At 46.0% G+C, this 25,204-nt stretch overlaps 1 protein-coding gene across 15 annotated transcripts in view; it reads left to right on the forward strand.

Moving 5' to 3' along the window:
- Tenm4 (teneurin transmembrane protein 4) overlaps window positions 1-25,204 on the forward strand; it is a 700,311-nt gene that overhangs the window by 349,136 nt on the left and 325,971 nt on the right.

A 25,204-nucleotide genomic window follows, 5' to 3' on the forward strand; every position in this document is an offset into this window, starting at 1 on the left:
TATAACTTCTGCCCTCTTGTACGGATAAAACTGATTTGGTCTGGGTTTTCTAGAAAACAGATCTTCAGGCACAGAGACAGACGAGCCCGTGCCTTGTTTTGGAGGTATAATTTCAGGGTAGTGGTGGCAAAGCAAAATGAGGTGAAGGTGAGACGCAGAATAAAGGCGATGTGCTGCCCTGCTAGGTAGCCCTTCACAGGGAGCTGCAGGGACATCCCTGGCCTTTACTCAGTAGGCCTCCTCATTGGGTTCCTGCCAACTAGAGAGAAGCCATGCTTCCAGAAGGAAGGAGGAGGCAAGGAAAGAAAACAGAAAGACAAACAGTTGAGGATCCTGGTAGACCTCCATGAGCACCAAGAAGGTCTATTTGACCACACCTGCAGGTAGATCGCTTCACCCCAGCGGGTGAGGACTCTGGGAGAATCAGCAAAGGTGCTGTGCTGGATAGTCTTAGATCCACTTGGCACAAGCTAGAGCCATCTGAGAGACAGGAACCTCCACTGAGAAAATACCCCCAGGAGATAGGCTTTCGGGCAACCCCATGAGACGTTCTCCTGGATAATGATTGATGTGGGAGGGCCCAGTTCACTGTGGGTACTGCCATCTCTGAGCTGTTGGTCCTGGGTGCTTCATGAAAGCAGGCTGAGCAAGCCATGAGGAACAAGCCAGAAAGCAGCTTCTGCTTCCTACCCTGGCTTCTTTTGATGATGGACTGTGGTGTGGCAGCATAAGCTGAAATAAACCCTTCCCTCCCTAAGTTACTTTTGTTTGTGGTGTTTATCATAGCACTAGACAAGTGCATAAACTGCCATTAACACCACTCATTATGCATTTAATCAGAAATGTTCCCAGGAGGTTCGTGTTCTGAATGTTTGGCATGAAGACCATGACATGATCTGGGAGGTTCTGTAACACTGGGGAGTGAAGTGTGACTGAGTGTCGTGGTTCACTTCAGGGTGGGTTTTTGAGGTATTTCATCCCTAGCATTGAGTAATGCTCTCTGCTTCCTCTCCACCACGATGTGAATTGTTCTGCAAAGCCTTCCTTGTTAGGGTAAACTCAAGCCTCTAAAACCATGATTGAAGATTATCCATTCTGCCCTTAAGTTGTCTGTTTGAGGTATTTTGGTCAGAGCAATGCGAAACAGTCACTAATCCACTGAGGTTAACTATTTCCTCTCTCTCCTTCCTGCCCTTCCCTCTCCCTCTTGCTCATAAACTCTATGTTGGTTAATAAAGGTGTCACTAATACTTGTTATCTATCTGGTGCATTTACAGCAAGCCAGGCACTGCGGGCGCTTTCTTTCATTCCGTTGCCCCAGTCAGTTTGTAAAGCCATTTGTAAATTGCATTACATAAAAAGCATTTTATAAACGGTTAAAATGAGATCTTAAAAGTTTTAAGAATTTGCCAGACAGGAAGTCCCAGAGTTCATGTCTAAGCCAGAGCTGTCTAAATCCAAAGCCTGAGCCACTAACTGTATTGGTTCAAGGAGACAGGAATACAAAAAGATTTGAACAAATGACTACCAATGCTTTTGCAGGTTAAAATGATATAAGTATACCAGACTTACCTTTCTAGAGAAACATAGTGACCCACATTTAGCTCAGACTCTGGAGCCCTGTTGTCTGGATTTGAACCCCATCACTTTCTCCACATGCTGGCCTATCTTGCAAGGCAAAGTCCCTTAGTTTCTCCATCCCTCTGTTTTCTTGTCTTTAAAGATGAGTCAATGTTGTTCTCCACCACACAGGAAAGTTGTAAGGATTGAGTGAGTGAAGAAAGTCGTAGCAGGTCGTACCATTTGGCACATAGGAGGTGCCATGTGGGTATATACTCTGGTTATTAATTGCACAGCACCTCGTGGATTATGACATTGTTTAACATTTTCAGGATCCTAAGAGGTAGCTATGAGGCTCCTCTCTGGGTAGAAGTGCTCACAGATCACACATCTGGATTGAGGCAGAGATGGGATTCAACCCCAGGCCTCTCTGACTCCGCACCCACGCATGGCTACTCATGGTTCCATCTGGCAGCCAGTCAGCTTGGCTCTTATTCCAGGGATGATTCCCAGGTACCCGGGCCAAGTGTAAGGGCTCCAACAAGCCTGGTTTTTCTCCAGGACTCTTCTCCCAGGCTGCTCCGTGAGAAACAGCCACCTCATTTAAGAAACGCACTTCCCTTCAAATAAATAGGCGACCCCTTTGTGTTCCGAGCACTGAAGAGGAGTCGTCTCTCCACCCTGACTCTACAGCCTGGCTCCTGAATGAGTTTGCTACACTTAGTTTTGTACAACCCTAACTACAAAATAAATTGCTTTTGTGGAAGTAAGTGCACGGAACAGCCCAGGTTCAAAGCAGGGTATAAACAAGAAGGAAATTGTTTGCGATTCCGACTCCTTGTAAAGGTGGAAGACGGAGGAAAGAAGAGCCATCTTGGCTGTGAAGTGGGTTGTGAAAATGCAGAAGCCGCTTCAAGTGGGAAACACATGGGCTGGAGGCCCAAGTCAGGCAGCAATTAGAATCCAGGCACCTCCAGGCATCCTTCACCCGGCTGCCAAGACACAGTGTGTGCTTACACCCCAAGTGTTAAAAACCGAGTCCCAGAGTACCTGAACTTTCTGGGCTCTTGTACCTTGACTCGGAAATAGAAATGGAGACAGTTATTAAGAAAGCGAAAGCCTTCCAGAAAATAGGAGTGAGCCGGAAAGCTGAGGCAAGAGTATGCTCTCAAAAGAGCAGGGCCACAGGGACTCCTGACCCCTCATAGGTCATTTCCCTACCACCTGTCCTTCCCACATTTGTATTTCATGGGCGGCTTCCAGTCATGGCTTGTTCTTTAGGGATAGACCAGGTGGGGAAGGAATTCCAGCCTCTCTCTGATGACTGGTTTCTTATGTTAATCTTGATACAGGTTTTTCTAGGCCCTACTCCTCCTGTCACACAGGAGTTGCCTTCTTCCTGACTGTATCCTCCATCTTCACGCTCAGAACTTCACCACTGCTGTTAGTGCTGCTAAGGGACGGATTGTATTTGCAGAAAATATTTATGTCACATATACCCCCAGGATTTTAAAAGGGCTTAGAAATCTGCCCCAGTGGCCTGGCCGTTGTTATTCACCTTTAGAAATCGTAGAATGACTCACAATAGCTCTTCAGTACATGTATTCCATCAATGGCTCGATCATCACCTGTCTCTGAAATCTGACAGTGAAATTAGAACTTGGAGCAGATGTTGGGACACACCCACAGTTCAGTGACACCCTGGTGGGGCCAGTTTACAGCAGGATTCGCTGCCAAAATTTATGATCCTAAAGAGAACCAGAAGCAAAGCATCCACAGAGAAAGTATATGGGGCAGAGTGAGGAGGAAGCCAGTTCCAAGCTTCCCTTTCCTGCTGACAAGTGCTTGTGAGTTGTAAGGACATCCACATAGTGCCATCTTCCAAGAGAGTGCAGGAGAAACCCAGAGCCCCAGTTTTTGATCAGGGAATTGGTCATATAGGTAACACCCCAAATTCCAGACTCAGAAACAATGCAGGTGTTTAACACGAGCACATTGAGCAGCCCGGACACTGTGAGTCACTCTTACGATTCAGGGAGGGGTTATTTATAAGCCGGTTCCCAGACACTAGTCAGGATCATCCTTGCAGGCTGAAGAACTCTCTAAGGATACAATGTCAGGTCTACTGTGGGTTAGCTCAGGACAGCGCTGAAGTTTTTCAACCCTTTCTGTTTTCTGTTTGAGTGTTTACAGACACTCTTAACCAGTGGTTATTGGTTTTAGCTAGATACTGGTACAAGGAATAAGGGAAGAAGAGGCGAAATGACGTCTCTTTGAAGAAAGTGACTTGTATTTAAATGAATCTCACAGTAGGAACTCGTTCCTAGGTGTGTGGGAGTAGGTGGATTAAGCTGGGCAGAGCAGTGCAGGACTCTTCCTTTTGACTATGCAGTGGACTAGCTGTGCATAGCTGCAGGAAGTCAGGGGTGGTCTCAGCCTAAGGGCTCATAGTTCAGAGAAGACAGTGGACAACCCCCCGAGTAGCACCCCTGCAGAAGGACACCTCAGTGCTGGGAACAGCGCTTAGTGGCCAGCAGCCAGCCAATCAAGGAAGAACTGCCACAGAACCATGGGAAGAAGCAGCTGTCTCTAGTACAAGGCAGCGTGGGAGCTGTTTGATGCTTTGTGGTTTGGACGATGCTTTTGGGTTTTGCCTGAATTCAGAACTGACCCCGGGGTGTCCTTGTCTTTGGCTTCATCTACTCTAAGTCACAAAATTGTCTGAAACCAGAGTATAGAATGGTGTTAGTTGCTTATATCCAACAGGAAAATGCCACAGTCTGTGTAAGCCGAGGGTGTCAGGGCAGTTCCTGTCCACCACAGACTGCTTTTTCCCCTCTCTTATCTCTACAATTTACTTTCCCTGATGAAGTGGCAAGATAACCAGCAAAAGTCATTTAAGGAAGGAGAATGTATATTAGCTCACAGTTTGAGCATTCAGTCCATCGTGATGGGAAGGCACAGCGGCAGGAACCTGAGATAGATGGTCATGTTGCAGCCACAGTCAGGAAGAAGACAGGGACAAAGGCTGGGTCCTCTGGTTTATTTGGTCTTGGCCTCCAGTTCATCTAGTTTATGGTGGGACTTCCCACTACTGTTAGCCACAGTCAAGAAACACCTATACAGACACCCAGACAATCTGGATCCTCCCAGGCTGATGACACATGCCAACCATTTTACTATGTCAAACCAAAAGTAAAGAATAGAACATTGGTAACAGGTAGGAGAACCTGCATTGAGAGTCTTCAGTGAGCTTTATGTATCCCTGACGAATTCCAGTGTTCAGAGAAGATAATAATAAAAATGGCTTGTTTAATAATAGGTATAATTATATTGCTGAATTAAATGCTATTAAAATTTATTTAATAATAGATATTCAGCAGTAATTACTACAGACCAAGTATGAATATACTCTTTAAAACTCTTATTTTACCTTCCTGTCTCTATAAAACAGCTATCTTCTTTTGGAGCAGATTAGATAGGGACTGAGACCCATTAGGTACCAATCATGCGGTCAGTAATTTAATAAGTGGCAGGGGCCCAGTTCAAGCATAGATATCTGCATGACTCCACATTCTCTTCACTGCCTGGAGCATTGTTGACTTGTAGATGTCATGGATATCGAAAGAAATGGCTGGCCAAGCTGTTTTCATGAGCCTAGACTAGTGCAAGACCTTCCTGACAAATCTGATGTGTATTCGGAGATGGGGATTATATAGGACCCCCAAAAAGCAAAGGGGGCGGCTTCTAGGGCCTACTGTCATAGCTGAGTCAAGTGAACTGGTTGCTGGGTATCCTCGGACAGCAGGGTAAGGATTTGTCTACTGTTTGTTCCCACATAGTTGGCTCATTAATATAAAAAGAACCGCCCCCTATTGATCAGTTTTGTGTTCCACCACAATGATGTTTTAATGAAGCTCGAGGCTCAAACTGGGGTGAACCATTCAAAGTGGATGTGATACTTAACCTTGCTGTCCCCTTTAGGGGTTCAGGATAAGCTCATGAGGGGCTTTTTCAATGACCTTTGAAACTATGCCTCCTGGTTAGATGCATTCTTTTCCCTTTAGATTTAACCATTTTCACAGGTCTGTGTGTGTCTTGGCAAGACTGTAGTGTGTGCATCTGTCCTCATGGGATCAGAGCCTGGACATGAGAGTCCATGAACACATGCAGGTTTGAAGGCATTCTTCATATACCCTGTCCAATGTGCCCATTATTTCAGAATGCTAGAGGTCCAGGAGAACAAAGATACAGAACTCATGTGCAGAATACAAGACTGAGCGCCTCTGAACGACCTGAATCCCCAAATCTCTCACCTTATCACTTCTAAAGGAAGACCAAGATGTAGGATGTGCTCCTTCTGAAGTCTGCAGGATCCTCCCTCATCTTGCCCTGGCTTTTGATGGGTTGCTGGCTGTCCCCACCATCCCTTGGCTTGCATCGTGGCAGCCTTTGCCTTCTGTTACATGGCCCTCTCTCTATCAATGTGTGCATTTGTCTGTAAGGGCAGATTGGATAAAGGGTCCTCTCTGACTCCAGTGTAACCTCGTTTTACAATTCCAGCCACAGCGATCTTATTTTCAAACATGGCATGTGCTGCCATCTTGGGCACAAGACATTAATGTATCTTCTGAAGGGAAACCCGCTGGTTCCATTGGAAATGCCTAGTAGGCGCCAGGCACTGTGCTAGGCGCTGCGATTTCCTAGTCGGAAGTAGGATTCTTGAGTTCATGTGCCCCATGAACTGCAGGCAAGAAAGAACACTGTAGTCTGAATGATGGACAAGTTACCACTCCCCAGAACAGACTCCAGGAACCCTGAAGCTTTTCCCTGCTCAAGCCAAGTCAGACCACTCAATCCTGAATCCCTTCTCGGTGATTCAGCCCTTCGCTGGGGACAGGATGGCCCTAGAGCACGTTCCTGCCTGGAACTACAGAAGTGGCCTGGCAGCAGAGCCTTAGCAAAAGTGTCTGTGGCTGAGAGCTGACATGTTCAGTGTGGAAACAAATTATGGCAGTGCTTGGGAAGTGTGGTAACAAGTGTGTGCGGATTTAAACATTCACAAGGGTGTGTATGTGTGTGTGTGTGTGTGTGAGAGAGAGAGAGAGAGAGAGAGAGAGAGAGAGAGAGAGAGAGAGGAATGTTTTGTTAAATACCTAATGTAGTCTAGAATCAGCCAACAAGCAAAGATGAAGCCTTTCCACCCATTATGGGAGGAAAGGCTTTGAAGCCTTCCTAACTTAAAAAAGTCATCATCCAGCTAGTGTTTGTTAATTAGGAGCAGGTCCCAGGGAAGCTGCTGTATGACAACACCAATAAATCACTCATTAACTGTCCATGGCTGCCTGCCTTCAAGTCAGCTGCATTGCAGCTCCAGAGGGAGCCAGGCAGTAGGGTTTCCACTTTAGACCTGTCAGCTGGGGAAAGCTGTGTATCCCCATCCTCTCCTCCTATGGTCACTCCCAAATCGTACCAGGCCAGATAGGTCCTAGATTCATGGACTTAGGTCTGTCTCAGCATCCAGTCTTTCAGTCCCCATTTGTGACCTCACTGGCATTCCAGCTCTGCCTCGACTGGTTCCATCTCCATCCTGTTCTCTCAGGACCCTGGTCATGGGCTTCTCCAGTGCTGCATTTCTACTAACACCTCCCACTGCAGAGAGCGTCCTGTGGGTACTCTCATTTAACCAGCTCCAGCCAATGCTCATAAAGTAACAGCGACTAACCAACAATGCTTCATCCAAAACCACCATAACCTGGGGACGATACCAGGAGTAACTCTTCATGAGAACAGGACATCTTACCTTCTTTACATTTACTTACTTACAGTTTGGTGTCTTGAATCCAGGGCTTTGCAAAGTGCAGGCTGTACCCCTGAGCAAACACCTCTGCCATCACACATTGATTGGGTTCTTCCATTAGATTGGTGCTGGGAATATGGACGTGTTTGGGGTAAGAGGATGCAGGCTAATGAGCTGCAGAGTACAATCTCTGCTGTCCTCCAGACACTAGAACACCCCTTCCTATACTTACCTCTACTTTTACACAGAGCAACCTCAGAACCACGAGGCCATGGGCCAGAGCTACAGGATATGGGGCTCAGCTTTCTGCTGCTGTGTGTGTCCAGCTCCTTCAGCTCCCTCCTTGTTTCAGGCCCAGCACCAGCTAACTCCATCCTGGTATAGCTGAAGAGTAGAGCAGCACAGAGCCTATGAAGATACCAAGGACAGTGGCTCCACCCCCTGTGGCCCAGAGCTCTCCCAGCCAACCTGCTTGCCTTCTGGGCAAGGGCCTTCCTTCAAGCACTTTCCAAGTCAGCCTCTTTCTAACCTGTTAGCTAGACATTGGTATGAACACTCCACCCTCCTGCTAAGCAGGGACCTCAAAACCTGTGACCTTGGAATGAAGTGCGTTAGTGTATTTGTTTTTGAAAATACATGGAATCGGTCCCAAATTTAGAACCTCTGCTTTTGTGCTCGACTAAAACGTGTTGAAAGTCTTAGGAATAGTGACTCCAAAAAGTGTATAATGGTACTTGGTCTGATGAAAATATTACTTAATCTGGAAGGAACTGTCAGAATTGAAAGCCTTTGGCCTAGGGACCTGGGGAATCTCCATCCTTGGGGCCAAATCCAGATATAACCCTGGAAGCGTGCAGGGTTGTAATTTGGTAGAAAAGTGATAAAATGGGTCACCAGTTCCCCTCCCCAGGGCACTGAGGCAGACAGCAGCAGCTGCGCGTAGTTCTGATTGTCCTAAGTATAGAGCTGTTTCAGAGACAGAAACAAAAGCTTCAATCCTACCCTGGGTCCAAACAGAGACAAGAGGAACATTACAGGGGAGAGGGGATATTGGGGTGCTTCCCATGGGCTATTTTCTTTTGTCTCTGGGTTTCGAGTTCCAGTTTCTAGACTTACTTGCTTATTCATTCCTGTATCCTTGCTACCATCCAATGTGCTGTCAATACCTGTACCTCCAGGTCCTGTCTTGGCAATCACAGATAGAAACAGTATTTCCATGTTTGGGAGTCTGCATTCGTGATGAAATGAAAAATTAGGGGCAACCCTAGTGTTTCAGTTATTTAATGGGCTCTACTTCTCTGTCCTCTACCAGTTAGACTTTGCTCATCTCTCAAGGATCCAGAGTAATAGAGGTTCCATTTTCTCCAGCAAATGGCCTTCTGGCTGCTTTTCACAGCCCACAGGTCTGCTTAGTCATACAGCTCTGCCGAACGACAAGGGAGCAAAGAAATGTGTAACTACATAGATGTGGGAAGGAAAGAATATGGATGCAGGTTTGTGATACAGTTCTTGGCTGCATATAAGCCCTAAACCAATGGTTCTCGGCCTTCCTAGTGCTGCAGCCCTCTAATACAGTTCCTCATGTCATGGGGACCCCCAACCATAAATTTATTTTCAATGCTAGTTCATAACTGTAATTTGGCTACTGTTATGAATCATAATCTGAATATCTATATCTTCCAGTGGTCTTAGGTGATCCCTGGGAAGGGGTTGTTTGACTTCCTAAAGAGTCCCAACCCACAGGTTGAAAACCACTGCCTTACCCCATTTGGCCTATTACAACAAAATGACTTAGACTATAAACTATAAACAGCAGAAGCTCTAAAGTCTGGGAAGTATAATATCAAAGAATCAGTAGAATGCTCGTCTGGTGAGGGACCCACTATCTTGATTCTTTTTCTATGTCCTCACATGGTGGAAAGGGGAACAGTATCTTTATAGACAAAGCCTTTTATAGATGCACTAATTCCAGAAATAAGGGCAAAGACCTTACGACCTTCAGCATATGAATTTTTCAGGGACATAAACAGTCAGACCAGTTGGCAAGGCAACTGTGAGGAGGTAATGAGGGACACCAGGGTGTGACTGTAGAGAGAGCTAATAAGCTGAGAACTAGAAATTGTTGTGTCTGAAGGGCCCATGGAACCTCTAAAGCAAAGCGTTTGTGAAGCACTTGAATATTAGGGCCTGAGGCTTAGGAGAGCTTTCCCACTTTCCCTAGTGTCTCAGAAATTAAAGGTGTGGGGGTGACCTCTGGGGAAAATAGTGCTTTCCTCTGGGGATCTCAAATTACACATCGATCCCAGTACCAGAATTGCTTTTTTAAATTGGGCGGCAATCTGGGTGCCTTCGAAATGGAGTCACTTCCTGCTTGACACCTTCCTCAGGCCCAGTCTCTCTGGGCTTCTGCAGCCCCCGGTAGGTGTTGGGATCCTACACTGCCATTGTTCAGAGGCTGAGTCCCAGGGGGCTGGCATTCGTTCACCAGGCCTGGTGCCCAGGTGCTCAGATAGAGTCTCTTGAACAAATGAATGAATTAATGACAAGCTATTCAAAACTGCTGGATCCCTTGCGAGACCCAAAATAGTCCTTCCACACTGGAGAAGCTTTTTAATAAGTTATAACACAGCAAATTAAAATAAACATTTGTCTAAACTTCCACCAACCAAGTCTCCCGAGAGTTGAACACCTTTTCATCTACAAAGTGCTTTCAAAACAAGAGCGGATTTTCCCCCTCAAGGCCCCTCAGTGGATATTGTAAACAGTAAACACATACAGAAATATATTAGCATTCAGTAGCTAGGTTGCCTCAGGCTAGTTTTAAAGAATACCTTCTCGGGAAAGAAAAGTGAATTGTCTTTGGGAATTTTTTTTTTTTGGGTGGGGGTGGAGGTGAGCAGCTTCCACATGAGGCAGCAGTTGTGTCAAAGGCTTCCACGATCACGGTGTTAGGCACTCGGTGCACATGTCGGGCAGGCATTCTGCTTCCTGCCTTAGAGATTTCAAGAACTCTAAGGCTCCAAGTTGTAACTTGTCCAAGGGTGCATAATGGATAGATGAAAAACAAGAACCTCTCTTAAGTTCTGCTAATGCCTCAACCACTGACCTTCACCTCACAGGCTTATTTGCCAACATTTGGTCTACAGATTGCCCACACTAATGGTATACGAGGGGTGAAGCATGGCCTCATCCAAGATTTATTAGATGAGACTCTGGAGAGAGAAGCTCAGGAATGGCATCTTTAGAAACACTCCCAGAATCTTCTTTGATCACCTAGACCTTATGCCCATAGCGTGTCTCGAAAACTGCAAGCGCCGTCTGTCTAAAGGGATGAGAGGGGGAAATCAAAAGGGAATCACTGGGTCCAAGCACCTCACGGCTGGCGCTGAGTTTGGCAGCTCGGCTCTGTGCACAAACCATGTGGCTACGGCTTCCTCCCCCTGCTTCTGCAGGCTGTGCCGGCCAAGATGGAAAGCTTCCTCTGTGCCCTGCTTTTCATGGCAAGCCTGGGTGGATGTTTTCTCTCTACTCCATATGGATTTTGCAATTAACTCACTAGAAAAGTAAATCACAGGGTGCCTGGAATAATGAGTGCAGCGAGCAGCAGGCTGCAGCCAAGTAGACTGGGACCCGAGCCAGCATGACTAAGGTTGCTGGGCGGGCACAGGAAAAAGGCAGGAGGCTGGAGAGAGGCAAGGGCTGAGGGAGGAGGAGCGCAACCAGGGGGAATATGGAGGACCTTTGTGAACGTGAGGTTTAGGTCCCATGTTTCCATCCAACTCGTCGGTTTCATGTTACTCTTTTTTTTTTTTTTTTTTTTTATTAACTTGAGTATTTCTTATATACATTTCAAGTGTTATTCCCTTTCCCGGTTTCCGGGCAAACATCCCCCTCCCCCCTCCCCTTCCTTATGGGTATTCCCCTCCCAACCCTCCCCCCACTGCCGACCTCCCCCCAACAGTCTAGTTCACTGGGGGTTCAGTCTTAGCAGGACCCAGGGCTTCCCCTTCCACTGGTGCTCTTACTAGGATATTCATTGCTACCTATGGGGTCAGAGTCCAGGGTCAGTCCATGTATAGTCTTTAGGTAGTGGCTTAGTCCCTGGAAGCTCTGGTTGCTTGGCATTGTTGTTCATAAAGGGTCTCGAGCTCTTTCAAGCTCTTCGAGTTCTTTCTCTGATTCCTTCAACGGGGGACCTATTCTCAGTTCAGTGGTTTGCTGCTGGCATTCGCCTCTGTATTTGCTGTATTCTGGCTGTGTCTCTCAGGAGCGATCTACATCCGGCTCCTGTCGGTCTGCACTTCTTTGCTTCATCCTCATGTTACTCTTACTGGCCCCATTAATGACATCACTTTGCAGAATAAGACCCAGTGATGTCATTGCTCCCCAACTTTGAACTTTCCCAGGAAGCCTTCAAACCTATCTTCCTGGTCTACAGGAAGCTTTTCTCTCCCTTAATAACTAAGAAGGGAAGATTCCCTTCCTTATGAGTCTGAGGACAACTGGGAGACGGTGAGAGCTATCTCGGGGACCCAGCTCCTCATCTGTGAGACAGGATGGTGATTACTCCTAATTGACAGGTATCCAACCTGGTATCTTACATAAGAGCACGTTAAACCCTGCATGGCACACAGTAGGTGCCTTTGAAATGTCCCTCACCTTTAACTTCCACCCATTCACAGAATGAGTGGTACTTCCTTCACAGAAAAAAAAAAATACTTGAATTACACAAGGAACAGAGACATGAACAAGCTGTCATGGGAAGTGGGATTTCTAGAAGCCTTGTGGATAGAGTACAGGATAAGTCATGGAAAATCAAGAGCAGTGGCCAATGTCCCTGGCCGTCCCAGAGGCTGCTGTTGGTGCTGAGTCTACTGGACAAGGCCTCAAGAGGCCTGGGACACTGGGTTGCTTAGCATCCTGCTTCTCAATGGGTCGGTTTTAATCTCTTAAGATGGTTGGTTGAGCCCATCTTTGCCTGTAAAGCTGCAGCACAGGTGGAACTATGAGGTGCAACTTGACTACATAGGCTATAAGAGAGACACTTGGGCCAACCTACCAACTACTGCAGGGGGGCCATGGGCACACATTCACTCAACATGGGCTCTCTTTTCCTTATTTATGTTTCTTTTAAGCAAGACTGGAGATTGAACCTGGGTCTCGTTCATGCTGTGCACATGGTCTACCACTGAGCTGCTTCTCTAACCCTCCTTTGCCTTTTATTTTTGAGACTCTAATTTGCTTAGGATGGCCTTTTGTTCACTCTATAATCCAAGCAGTGCTTGACTTACAATCCTCCTGCCTCAGCCTCACATGTAGCTGGGTTACAGGCCTGCACCACCAGGATGCTACAGGATGACCTCTTTGTCATCAACAATCCTATCTAGGTGTCTGTCATTCTGTCTCCTTATTCTGGGTCAATAGTTAGTTATCAGAGAAGACTAATAGGAATAGGAAAGAGATGAAGGTGTGAATAGAGACAAATAGAGGTTCTGTTTGCCCCAACTGTCAGAGAAGCCCTAACTTGGAACATGAATGCCAATAGCCTTAGTCTGAGAGAGTCTTACCTATTTGCTGGTCAATATGGCTCTCTTCTGCAAAGCTCTACTGGGACCTTGTCCTGGGCCTGATGCACCTTCTCTCTGACCATCTCTGTATCTCATAGGATTAGGTTATAAGTCAAATGAAGGTTTCTCTGTCTGCCTTCAGAGCCTAGAAATCAAACTGGTCCCTTTCTGCGTCTAGCAGCTTCCTGAGCAGTCATATCCAGTCACATCTGAGCTGGACTGGTTGTGTAGATGCAGAGAAGCACAGAGCTTCTTCCTTTGTTGACTTTCGCTCCCTGTCACCAGAGCTCCCAAACCCTTGTGGGCTGTAAGGAAAATGAGTGTGGATGACTCAGCAGGCCCCAAGGCAGAGGAGAGAAAGCACACCCAGGCTCTCCATGGTTTTTGGAGAGCGTTTCTTTGCCTAGATAGAAAACCAGGCAAAGAGAACAGGATTTATAAAGAAGCAGGTCCAGGGCTGGGGAGATGGCCAGTATAGAAAGCACTTGCTGTGCCAATGTGAAGACCAGAGTTCAGGACTCCTCCCCAACATAAAAGCTGGAGGTAACAGTATATGCCCTCAGTTCCAGGGGGATGGATAAGAACAACTGAAAATCCCCAGGAGCTGGAGGGCCAGCTGCTACGGCACACACAGTGGAAAAACAACACACAGAGGCCCTGCTTCCAACCAAGGCAGAACGGCACCTGGCGTTACCCTCTGACTACGCATACATACTTTCTCCTGTGTATTTTAAAGGCAGACACAGCCACTTCAAGCAGAAGGACCACTGTTTTGTCAACTGCTGCTCAGCAGAACTTTCTGCGATGGCTGGATATCCTGTCCACACTCCCTGTGCACCACACCCTCCAGCCTCCTGTGGTCACTGAGCACCCAGGGAGCAGCTCGTACAACTGAGGGGTGGCCTTTTCATTTTAATTGACTTAATCCTATGTCTGAACTTAAACTGCCATGCATGGAGACTGAATCATGTAGCTCTCAAGTCGATGTGGGGGTGTGGGAGCAGAGAGCTCCTTTCGTCTCTGTGAGGGCAGGAAATGTGTCTTGTGCTCCATGTTCCCCATGCCTACAGAGGTTGTCATTGGCTCAGTCATCATCAGAAGAGTGAACAGAGTTGATGGTGGCAGTGAAGCAGTGGGGACCGTGGAGAAGATGTGCTCGCCAGATTTAGGGTAGGTTAAACCCAAATGCAAAGGCCGACTCTGAGGAATGCAGCAGGCACTGGTAAGCCTTTCTTTACTGTGAAAGTCTACAATGTCAGCCGTCCTCTGAGGGATCTCTGGGCTGGCGTTTGGAGTGTGCTACAGTGCCTGGCATATCATATGCTCCTCAATAAGTAATGGGTTCACGTTTTAAAAAGATAAGAGATAATGGATTGGTTGAGCCCATCTTTGCCTGTAAAGCTACAGCACAGGTGAGACCATGAGCTGCAACTTGACTACATAGGCTATAAGAGAGACACTTGGGTCAAGCTGCCAACTACTGCAGGGGAGCCGCAGGCACAAATGCATTCAACATCCAGATGTAGGCCCTCCCTATATCAATATTGGCAAACCCTCCTTGGGACCATGTTCAGGCCATAGACATGGCCAATGTGTGCTATGAAAGTGATGCCCCAGCCACCTCTGACTACCGTTGCCCTGTGTGATCTCTGATGCTTTGTCCACTGCAGACTCTACTGTCCTCTGATCTCTCCCCCCACATAGATAACATTCAGTTGTCCCCACCTTGACATGTGCTAGTCCAGAGCTAATGCAGCTCCCTTGATTGTCCTGACTCATCCAAGAGAAGTCCAAACCCTGTAACATCCCTGTGGTCCCACTCAGTGCATCTCTTATACTTCCACCAGTTAAATACATTTACATCTGTCCTGACCACAGATGTGATCCTGGAAGTCTTTGGGTATTCAGTGGACACCATCATCAGTTCCAAATTTTGATTTTACCTCATGATGCCTGAAAGCTGAGCAGTGAGGAGATGTACCTTTGACGGCCTTTCCTTGTGACCATCCACTTCCTGCAACCTCTCTGCCAAGTTCAGTGCAGTTCTAACATAGCTCTTCCCTGAGTCAGAATTTGAACTAAGTTCCCGTTAGAGCTCCTGGTTTCCTCTGCTTCCCCCATCAGAGTTCTATTTTACTGCAACTAGAAGGTCAGTAATAGAGACAGATGAGCTAGAAGACTTCGGAGGCAGTGAGGCCACCTGTATGTTTAACCCGGTTTCTCTTCTCAAATCCCTAAAGGCACAGGAAGGGGTCAGCAAGATGGATTCACAGCTTAATATGCTTGATTCCAAGCTTGACAAACTGAGTCCAATTCTTCAGACCCTCTTGATGGAGGGATAAAACCTTTCTACGTCTCTGTAAGTTACACACACACACACACACACACACACACACACACACACACACACACACACACGAAAGCCAATGAAAAGCAACAGGCGAGAAGCATCCAAAGGCATCAGAGCAGGGAACACTTACACTGAGAGCTTTGTAGGTAAGGACGGTGAGTAGGAGAGGCTCAGATGATTAAAGATGGTGTTGAAATTCCAAAGTCCTGAAGGAGCAGTTTGCAGGGCCAGCGAGTGGGGTTTGATGAGATGGAATTGTAGATGTGATGAGTTTGAAGCACCTGGGAGGCATCTCAGCGGAGATAATTACTAGACACCTGGAGCTGAATAAGAGCTTCTGGAGATATTGATTTAGACGTGATCATGCCCTCATCCCTGTACCCATTCATTCAAGGGAAATGTATGCAGCACCTACTCCATGGAGCTGAGCTGGATTCTGGACTATGGTGATTTATTCTTTAAAAAGGATAACCCAGATGGTGCAGCCCCTGACTGTTCCTCTGGCTTTGCTTTACAGGGTCACTGTTGGGGTGTTTGTTATCTGTCTCTGCTCTCCTTTTCCTGGAGATGTTCCTTTTTATTTTTTAAGGTATCTTGGGGCTGGGAAGATGGCTCAGCGGGTCAAGGCACTTGTCATATACAAGTCTGAGGACCTGAGTTCAAATCCCCAGATCCTATATAAAAAGTAGCACGAGTAAATCCCTGTGTTCCAACAGGGGGGTGATGGAAGATGGGGACAGGAGAATCACCAGAAGTTCACGAGCCCAGTAACTTGACATATGTAGTAAGAAAAAGCCCACTCTGTCTCAAGAGGCAAAGTATGGACCAACACCTGCATTGTCTTCTGACTTACACACATGGATGTACACATATACACACATACACATAAGCACACACATATGCACACATACAAATGCATACATACACATACCACACACATACACACATACACTACAGTATTTGGGGGCTCTGACTGAATGATAGGCATTGTTTCTGAAGTATAAATCCTTTTCCAATACAAGAGTCATTTCCTACTACAGTTGCTCAGGTTCAGGTAGGAAGGGAAAACCCAGTCTTTCTGAATATTTTTATGCTGATCAGAATCGTGAAAGTTTATTAGAAAGATGTGTTATTTCTGAGATTTGGAAGGATATGACTAAAAGCTGCAAATCCATGTCCTTTTATGTTCTCTGTAAGTCTGAGTTATTTTGAAAGAATGATATTTATAGGCAAATCATGGAGAAATACCTGTGGTATTATCAGGGAAAATGTACGATGCTGCGGCCTATTAAATTTGTAAGTTATTCTCTAGAATTCAAAAGACTTTTTTTTAAAAAGGAAAAAGCACAAGGAACAACACCATGGGTAGCTGCAGAAACTATAGGGGCCTCGTCTGAGCTTGACAGGCTCTGCCTTACCCTAGAGGAACCCTAGGTTTTTGATTCTCCGAGAAGAGCAAATGCAAAGCTTCTCACCATTGCCCAGACTGGATGACAAGTCTGGTCATCTGACTAAGTTTCCAAAAGCACTGTCCTCAACATGACCAAATGTCGTGGTCACCTTAAAGCACCAATGAGCTGCAGTTTAAGATTGATGTTAGGAGTGGCGGGTCTTGGTGAAGTTCCCTGGTGTAGACCTATCTACAGAAGCCACACTGGTGACTGTACCAGTGTCCAGTGGCTTCTCCTCTCAATGACTCTTCTTGGCTGTGTGCATAGCCTCATCCCACAGCACCCCTGCTTCCTCAAATAGTGCACACCAATCCACTTGTCCTTTTCTTACCCATCATTCTTTGTCACAAGGAACTTTGAGTGTAATTTCTGTCATTGACTGCCTTGTCTCTGTTCCTCATGCTCCAACCCTCACTTCAACTGGGGTGACAAAAAAATACTTACCCCTTTTGGCTGAGTTTAGGGGTTCAAACTTTGCTTCACTTCTTTGGGCTGTGTCACCCCATGGAGTGAAGACCCCCTTGTATTTCTGGAATGCCACATCTTTGTGAGCTTGGCATGATAATTATGCTGTCTCTTGCCTTGCAGAAGATGATTCACACCAAGTTTCCTTTTGTTTGGGGACCCAGCATCCGCCAGAACTCATTATTACTGGTTACCTAAAATCTCCAAGATGTGCATTTGGACTTTGTTGGACTTTATTCTGGCCAATCAGGAAAGGATCATGATGCAACATTTGGGATAACTAGGAAAGACAGTCCCGGTGTGTTAGAAGCTATGAAGGCCAGCCTCCAGCAGGTGGATGCCCTTGAGTCTCATTCCTCAGTGTTACAGGGAACCAATGCCCTCAGCCAGTTGGCAGAATCTCAGCCTAGTCCAGACCGCCTCACAAATCTCCTCCTCACGAAGCTCCCGGGTGGCTCAGACACACATACAAGTAGAGAAGCCCTGCCCTAGGCTTTTAAGAAAGTTGATTTCAGAGAGAATACAGAGTCCACTTTGATACCCAGATTCTTTGGAACGAAATGATCCATGAGGTCTGAGAAACGAGACATTAGTTCTGAGAACATCTCTTAGGTTTTTAAGCATCAGCCACTGCCTATGACATGGAAATCAGTGGGGACCTGGCTGTACATACATCAGTGAACCCTGGGTTAGTGGAATGGGTAAGGTAAAGGGAGACATAGCTATGAGCAGCTTATTTCTATGTTCCTTGAATTTAAATATGGGAATACATTAGCAATATTTATTGAGAAAAGATATATGCAAACTAACATTTCATAAAGGACAGGAGATTATGGAAATTCCACATTTAACAACGCCATAGAAATAGCCTCCAGAAGCATGGCAGGCATTTCAGAGGACCTCAGTACAGAAAAGAAACATGGTTTTTGTGTTACCAAGGTAGCTCCAAGGAGTAGAATTATGGGTGATGGCTTTCTTTCTTTCTCTCTTTCTTTTTTTTTTTTTACTGTCTGAATTTTAAATTTTCCTACAATGAACGTGTATTTCTTACATAATAAGGGCAAATAAACCAAGAATGTTATATGGATGAATTAAAAGAGAGGATGTGAAGACATCAGCTAACGTGGTCACCATGGAGTGACAGAGCTGCAGGATTTAAACAGCAATGACTGAGGGTACTCTGTTATGTACATGCAGGGGTAACTCAGGAGTGCTCAGATTAGGAGGCTGTTGTGTCTTGAACCTCCACAGCATGACAAACATGATCGCCACACAGCTGGGGAAACAGAGTCTGGGGGAACTATCGACACCCTTCAAAGGTCAGAGGTGAGCTGGAATGCAGACCTCACAGTGTAACTCTAGCAACGCCTGGCATCAGTGAAGGCAGTGTTATCCTCTGAAGGTAGACATGGGGTTTGGGGCTGACCCAGAGGCCTCAGTTCCTCTGTTCAGGAAAGGTGACTTTTAGTGGAGCCTGGGAACTAGTTCAGAGCCTCTGAGCTCCGAAGCCTTCCTCCAGGAGCCTCTGAAATCCTGATGAACAGCAGGAAAGCCAGTGTGCAGCAGAGGTCCTAGAGCCGGGTGTGTGGCACAGTGGTAGAGCACTTGGCACGCATGAGCAAGGGCTTGGGTTCAATTCCCCAGTAGCAGGGAGGACTCATGTATGTCCTCAGGTAAGAGGTTTCCAGAACCTTCCACTACTGTGTCTACTTTCAACAATGTGCCCAGTACCTCAGCCTGGTCCCTGTCTATCCAAGACCCACAACCACAGGCTCACCTTGCCATCCCTTTGGTCTGTGTGACCAATGATTCATTATGGAATTCCAAGTAACATCTCACAGACAACTCAACTGTCCCAAGCGATAGCTTTTGAGATGCTTTTTAAAGACATCTTAAACATATCTTTTTAAAACCTAATATTTAAAAAAATTTTTTTAATTAAACTTCCACAATATTTCCTACACAATGGCTTAGGATTTCTCCTGAACATTTTGTTCTTTGAAAGGGATTCTGGAGAGCTAAAAATGTCTGTAATTATACCCACAATGAGAGCAGGATCTCAAGCTCGGGCCTCTGAGAGCTGGAGGTTAACAAGGATCACGCCTTCATGAAACACCAGAATAGCATCTGTGGCTGGGCCAACTACACTACAAATTACAAGGTCCTTTCTTCCTTGACATGCAATGGGGAAGGGAAGACACTGAACTCAAATGCTGACATCTGTAAGTGGGCTTACTCTTGTATGCTATTCAGATGGTAGATTTTCTTTCGTCTTTCTCTCTCTTGTTCCCCATGTACATAATTAAAGTTGTCCTGAAATTAAGCATTGGCAAATGGACACAAAATGCTAACTTGTCCCCAGATATATGACCAGTGCTTCTGTGCTGTGGCTTCCAAGGATAATTTTAAGACTGTGCTCTCACAACAGGCCTGTGTAGATCGCATGCTAGCCTCACTTCTCCGACTCACTGAGGATTGCTCCAGCAATAGCAACTTTGTGATTCAGTTCTGCTCTTCTCATTCTGTGCCCTCTCTTGTTCCATTACCCTAAGTCACCGCAATGGTTAGTGACTCTGGCGAGCCCTGGGTGTCTTGAGTAAACCTGAAATTGGGAGATTGACTATGGTCAGCTCATTAGGCCCTTAGCAGAATATCACTTACTTGTATCTTTGTAGAAGCTTTCAAACAAATAGCTTCATAAATCTGAAGTCTACAAATCAAATCAAGTCTTTTTTATATTTCTTCTGACTGAGGGAACAGACTTTTAGTGCTCTGCAGCCAAAGCAAAGCAAGCATCAGCTTGGTAGAGCAGGATACCCTGGCTCTTTGAATGCAGTGCCATCTCCTTATCAGTAAACCAGAGTCCTGATGATTCAGTTTACTGGATTGGGTTTGTTTGGTTTTTTTGTTTTTTGTTTTTTGTTTTTTACTTCATGTTCAAATAATCATTTTTGCCTTTCATGTTCAGACAGTATTCAGTCAATTGCATGAGACAGGCAGGACTTGTTATAAAATATGTTTTATTAACCATAGATGTTGACTTTAACCAACTATAGGCTACTGTAGTTAGGTTAGATTAAGGTGAGCAAGGTATATATGGTGCATACCTACAGCCTTGGCACTTGGGATGTAGAGGCTAGATGACCACAAGTTTGAAGCAAATCTGGGCTACATAGTAAGTTATAGGCCATCTTGAGCTACATGGAGAGAGTTCAACTTTAAAAGAAAAGGAGGGGGAGGAGGAGGAGGAGAGGAGGAGGAGTAAGAGGAGGAAGAAGAAGAGGAGGAGGAGTAAGAGGAGGAAAAGAAGAAAGAAAAATTAAAAGTAGAAAAATTAGAAGCAGCGGAAGCATAAAGTAGGTTAGGTGAAGCTATGGTTGGGAATGGTATGGGAAGGGTGAGTGGGCCAAATACATTTTTAAAATTTACCCTAGGTTCAGCAAAGGATGGGCTTGTTGGAATATAAGCCTATCAAAACCAAGTGCCACCTAGATTTTGTTTATAGGTTTGTCAGCTGGACTAAGTCTGTCACAAGTGTCCCACACCCTCTGTGGGAAACAATCAGCAGATATAAACTTCCTTTGGCATAATAAATATTTATTCTTCTATCTGGTATATAGCTTTATTAACAGGAATTGACTCTCTGTGTCTCTGTCTCTGTCTCTGTCTTGATGTCATTGTGTCTTTGTCTCTTTCTCTCGTGTGTGTGTGTGTGTGTGTGTGTGTGTGTGTGTGTGTGTATCTTCATAAGTGTGTAGGCACATGTCGGGGGAGGGCTAAATGTTGGGGTGTTTTCCTCAACCCTCAATTGCTCTTTACCTTAGTTTTTTAGACAAGCTCCCTCTCTGAACCTGGAGTTTTCTCTCATCCACCTAGGCTGTCTGCTAGTGAGGTCTAGGGATGCTCAGGTCTCAGTCTCCTCACTGCTGGGACTGTAGGTGAATGCTGCAACCTCTGATTTCTTTAAGTGGGTTCTAGAGGTCTGAACTCAGGCTCTTACCTGTCACTCAAACTTGCTTGGGTACCACCTCTTTTTATATAGCAAGTGCTTTACCAGCACAGTCAGCTTTGCGTGTCAACAAATGTTACCTATCCTCTCCACCTGTTCTCATGCTAAGCGCTGGGGGCAGATCTCATAGTCTGGTAGGGACGCGCCCATAATATAGCAGGCACTGCCTACATTTCCATAAGAGTCGTAAGGTAGGACAGATTCGGTTCTTAGGAAAGAATGGCCTGTACCTCCTGGCTCAGGGATGCAGGAGAAAAGTATTCAGAGACAAGCAGGTGGGTGGAGGGGTAATGTCCCTGCTCTGCGGCTGGTTAAATGACCCCATCTCTCAGAACAAGTCTGTGTTCTTCAATTTTCACTCCAAATGAGCCAGCTACTGATGTGCCTCCCTGGGCAAGCGAAGAGCAGCTTTTTAATCATCAAAATAAGTCCCCAAGGCCTGGGGAATAGCAAGGAAATATCAGTGCCCATTTGTGATTTTTTTTTATTATTAACTTGAGTATTTCTTATATACATTTCGAGTGTTATTCCCTTTCCCGGTTTCCGGGCAAACATCCCCCTCCCCCTCCCCTTTCTTATCGGTGTTCCCCTCCCCATCCTCCCCCCATTGCCGCCCTCCCCCCAACAATCTAGTTCACTGGGGGTTCAGTCTTAGCAGGACCCAGGGCTTCCCCTTCCACTGGTGCTCTTACTAGGATATTCATTGCTACCTATGAGGTCAGAGTCCAGGGTCACTCCATGTATAGTCTTTAGGTAGTGGCTTAGTCCCTGGAAGCTCTGGTTGCTTGGCATTGTTGTTCATAAGGGGTCTCGAGCCCCTTCAAGCTCTTCTAGTTCTTTCTCTGATTCCTTCAACGGGGGTCCTATTCTCAGTTCAGTGGCTTGCTGCTGGCATTCGCCTCTGTGTTTGCTGTATTCTGGCTGTGTCCCTCAGGAGCGATCTACATCCGGCTCCTGTCGGCCTGCACTTCTTTGCTTCATCCATCTTGTCTAATTGGATGGCTGTATATGTATGGGCCACATGTGGGGCAGGCTCTGAATGGTGTTCCTTCTGTGTCTGTTTTAATCTTTGCCTCTCCCTTCCCTGCCAAGGGTATTCTTTTTCCTCATTTAAAGAAGGAGTGAAGCATTCACATTTTGATCATCCATCTTGAGTTTCATTTGTTCTAGGCATCTAGGGCAATTCAAGCATTTGGGCTAATAGCCACTTATCAATGAGTGCATACCATGTGTGTTTTTCTGTGATTGGGTTACCTCACTCAGGATGATATTTTCCAGTTCCAACCATTTGCCTACAAATTTCATAAAGTCATTGTTTTTGATAGCTGAGTAATATTCCATTGTGTAGATGTACCACATTTTCTGTATCCATTCCTCTGTTGAGGGGCATCTGGGTTCTTTCCAGCTTCTGGCTATTATAAACAAGGCTGCGATGAACATAGTGGAGCACGTGTCTTTTTTATATGTTGGGGCATCTTTTGGGTATATGCCCAAGAGAGGTATAGCTGGATCCTCAGGCAGTTCAATGTCCAATTTTCTGAGGAACCTCCAGACTGATTTCCTTCTATTAATTCTTTGAGACTTTTTAAACATATTTTCCTCCCACCCGGTTCCTCCCATAACCAGCCTTCCACCAGCTATTCCTACCCAGCTTTGAGATTTCTCCTCCCCCTCCTCCTCTTCTTCCTCTTCCTCCTCTTCTTCCTCCCTTTCCCCCTCCTCCTCTTCTTCCTCTTCCTCCTCTTCTTCCTCCCTTTCCCCCTCCTCCTTCTCTTTCTTTTTTTATCATGTCCCACTTGTCTTACCTAGCTAGCTTCAAGAGTGGGACCTGCCTGGAGCGTGTACTATCCACCAGGTGCCATATCATTAAAGAAAACGACTCTTCCTCTCCCAGCAGCCTTCCAATGCAACAGTTCCTCAGTTAGTGCTGGGATCTCATGGTCACCTTCACTATCATGGATCTGGCTGGAGCTTGCATAAGTCATGTGTGTGTTACTACTAATGAACATGAGTCCATATGTGCATCCCTCCTATTGTGTCTGGAAAACGCCATTACTTTCATGTAATCTACTACCTCTGCCTCTGACGGACTTTGCAGCCACTGGTCCTCAAAGACCCCTGAACATTGGAGGAAAGAGAATGTGATGTGTATGTCTCATACAGGGCTGAACATTCCATAGTGTCTTATTCTTTCCCTTTGTTCAGTTGAGAGTGTTTGTACTGATTGCCATCTATTGCAAGAGAAGCTTCTCTAAGTGACGGTTGAGAGTTAATCTGATTTATGGCTATAGCAAGAAAGAGTCTTGTGTGTCCCAGGCTAGCGTCAAACTCACTATGTAACAAAGAGTGGCTTTGAACTCCCAACCTTCCTCCCTGTGTGTCCCTATCAATGGGATTACAAACGTAAACCGCTATGCCTGACTTCTGCCAATCATCTCACTACATGGCCCCATCTTTCCTAAAGGAGACACACTCTATTATACTGTAGTCTTTGGCCCTTTCACCCCCCTCCTCCCCCATGGGACTTTGAGCAACACAAGTGAATTGCTCAACCACAGGCCCCAGAAAGAACATCATCTTGGACTCTTGCCCTGATCAGCGGTCAGTCTGGGGTGAGCTGAGCCTGGTTACCTGTTAGCTTGCAAGGTTTACAGCAGGGCACCTGCATACCTCACACCTTCTCATTGCTTCTTGGAAACTAAGTTGCCAGAAATTCTTTTTCATAGAAAAACCTCTAAGCAGGCAGTACAGAGACCTGGATTCCAGGCCTGGTCTGCATTCTCAAGTCTTGGGACCTTGGATCCATCATGGCTCTCTTGGGCTTCTTCTCTTTATTTGTCAGGCAAAATGGTGCTCCTTCCATTTCAGTGGTAATACAGTAGTGCTCCTTCCCTTTCAATGATGAAGTAGTGCTCCTTCCCTTTCAATGGTCCGAGGTTGTAAATTCCATAAAGTCAGAGGAAAGCCCCTAGTGAGGAAAAGCTCTAGAATGCCATTGTGATGACTGGTGTAACCTCAGGCCTCTGAATGAAGGAGTACAGGTTTGTGTGTCTGGGAGCAAACTGCTATCCCTTTGCTTTAAAGAAGAAATGCAAGAGAACAGCTATCTACTTTCATATACTGGTTTTCAGTCAATCTTGATCAACACCAGTCGTCTTAACTATGATGAACACAGCGCTCTCCTTGAGGCCTGAGATTCAGACACAGAGAGACCCTTGTACGCCTAGGAAGCTGCAGAATGCCCTGTTGTTTCACGGGCAACTCTTTGTTGTAGAGTTTACCCTGTGTATGTAGTATGTTAACTGCAATCCTTGCCCTTACCCCAGTACCAAATATGGCCAAAATATAGCCTCCAAATATAGCCAAAAATCCCCTGAGGAAAAATAATGGACCCCTTTTGAGAACTAGATGTCTCTGTGCAGGAACCCAAGGTTCTAAGGTAGGGCCCTTTAGGCCTCTTTGCCTACCTCACAAGTCAAAAGCACTGGGCCCAGAGACCCAAGACCCCGCCTCTAACCTTGACTTTCTCATCTTCCAATTCCATTCCTGTTCATGCCTGAACTGGTGCTGGAGTCTGAGAGAACAACTGTGGGTACTCACCTCTGCCATTGGCTATCCTCCTCTACCTCTGTTCCAAGACTGTGACCATACTGCCAGCCTCCTGGTCCTCATGAGGAGGCCTCTCTCCAGATTATTGTCCAGCCAGGACTGGACCCAACTGCTTGAGTTGGCCATTCATCTTTTCCCACAATACTTCTTTCCCTGTTGGCTCTACTGAACCCGTGGCCTGAAAACTAAGTCTTTTGAACTTTCCCACCCACAGGTACTTCCTAATCATATGTAGGTACTTAATAACTATTTTCTGCATTCCTCTTAGGTGCCAAGACTGGTATTCTAATATTTCTCTTTATTTTTAATCACACTTGATAAATTCTTAAAGCACTTTCTCCCCTCATCTCAGTCACCGTGCTGGGTGCTAGGGATGTAAATGTGAGCAAAACC

Source organism: Rattus norvegicus, chromosome 1 (genome assembly GCF_021556685.1).
Source record: "Rattus norvegicus strain SHRSP/BbbUtx chromosome 1, alternate assembly SHRSP_T2T, whole genome shotgun sequence".
NCBI lineage: Eukaryota > Metazoa > Chordata > Mammalia > Rodentia > Muridae > Rattus > Rattus norvegicus.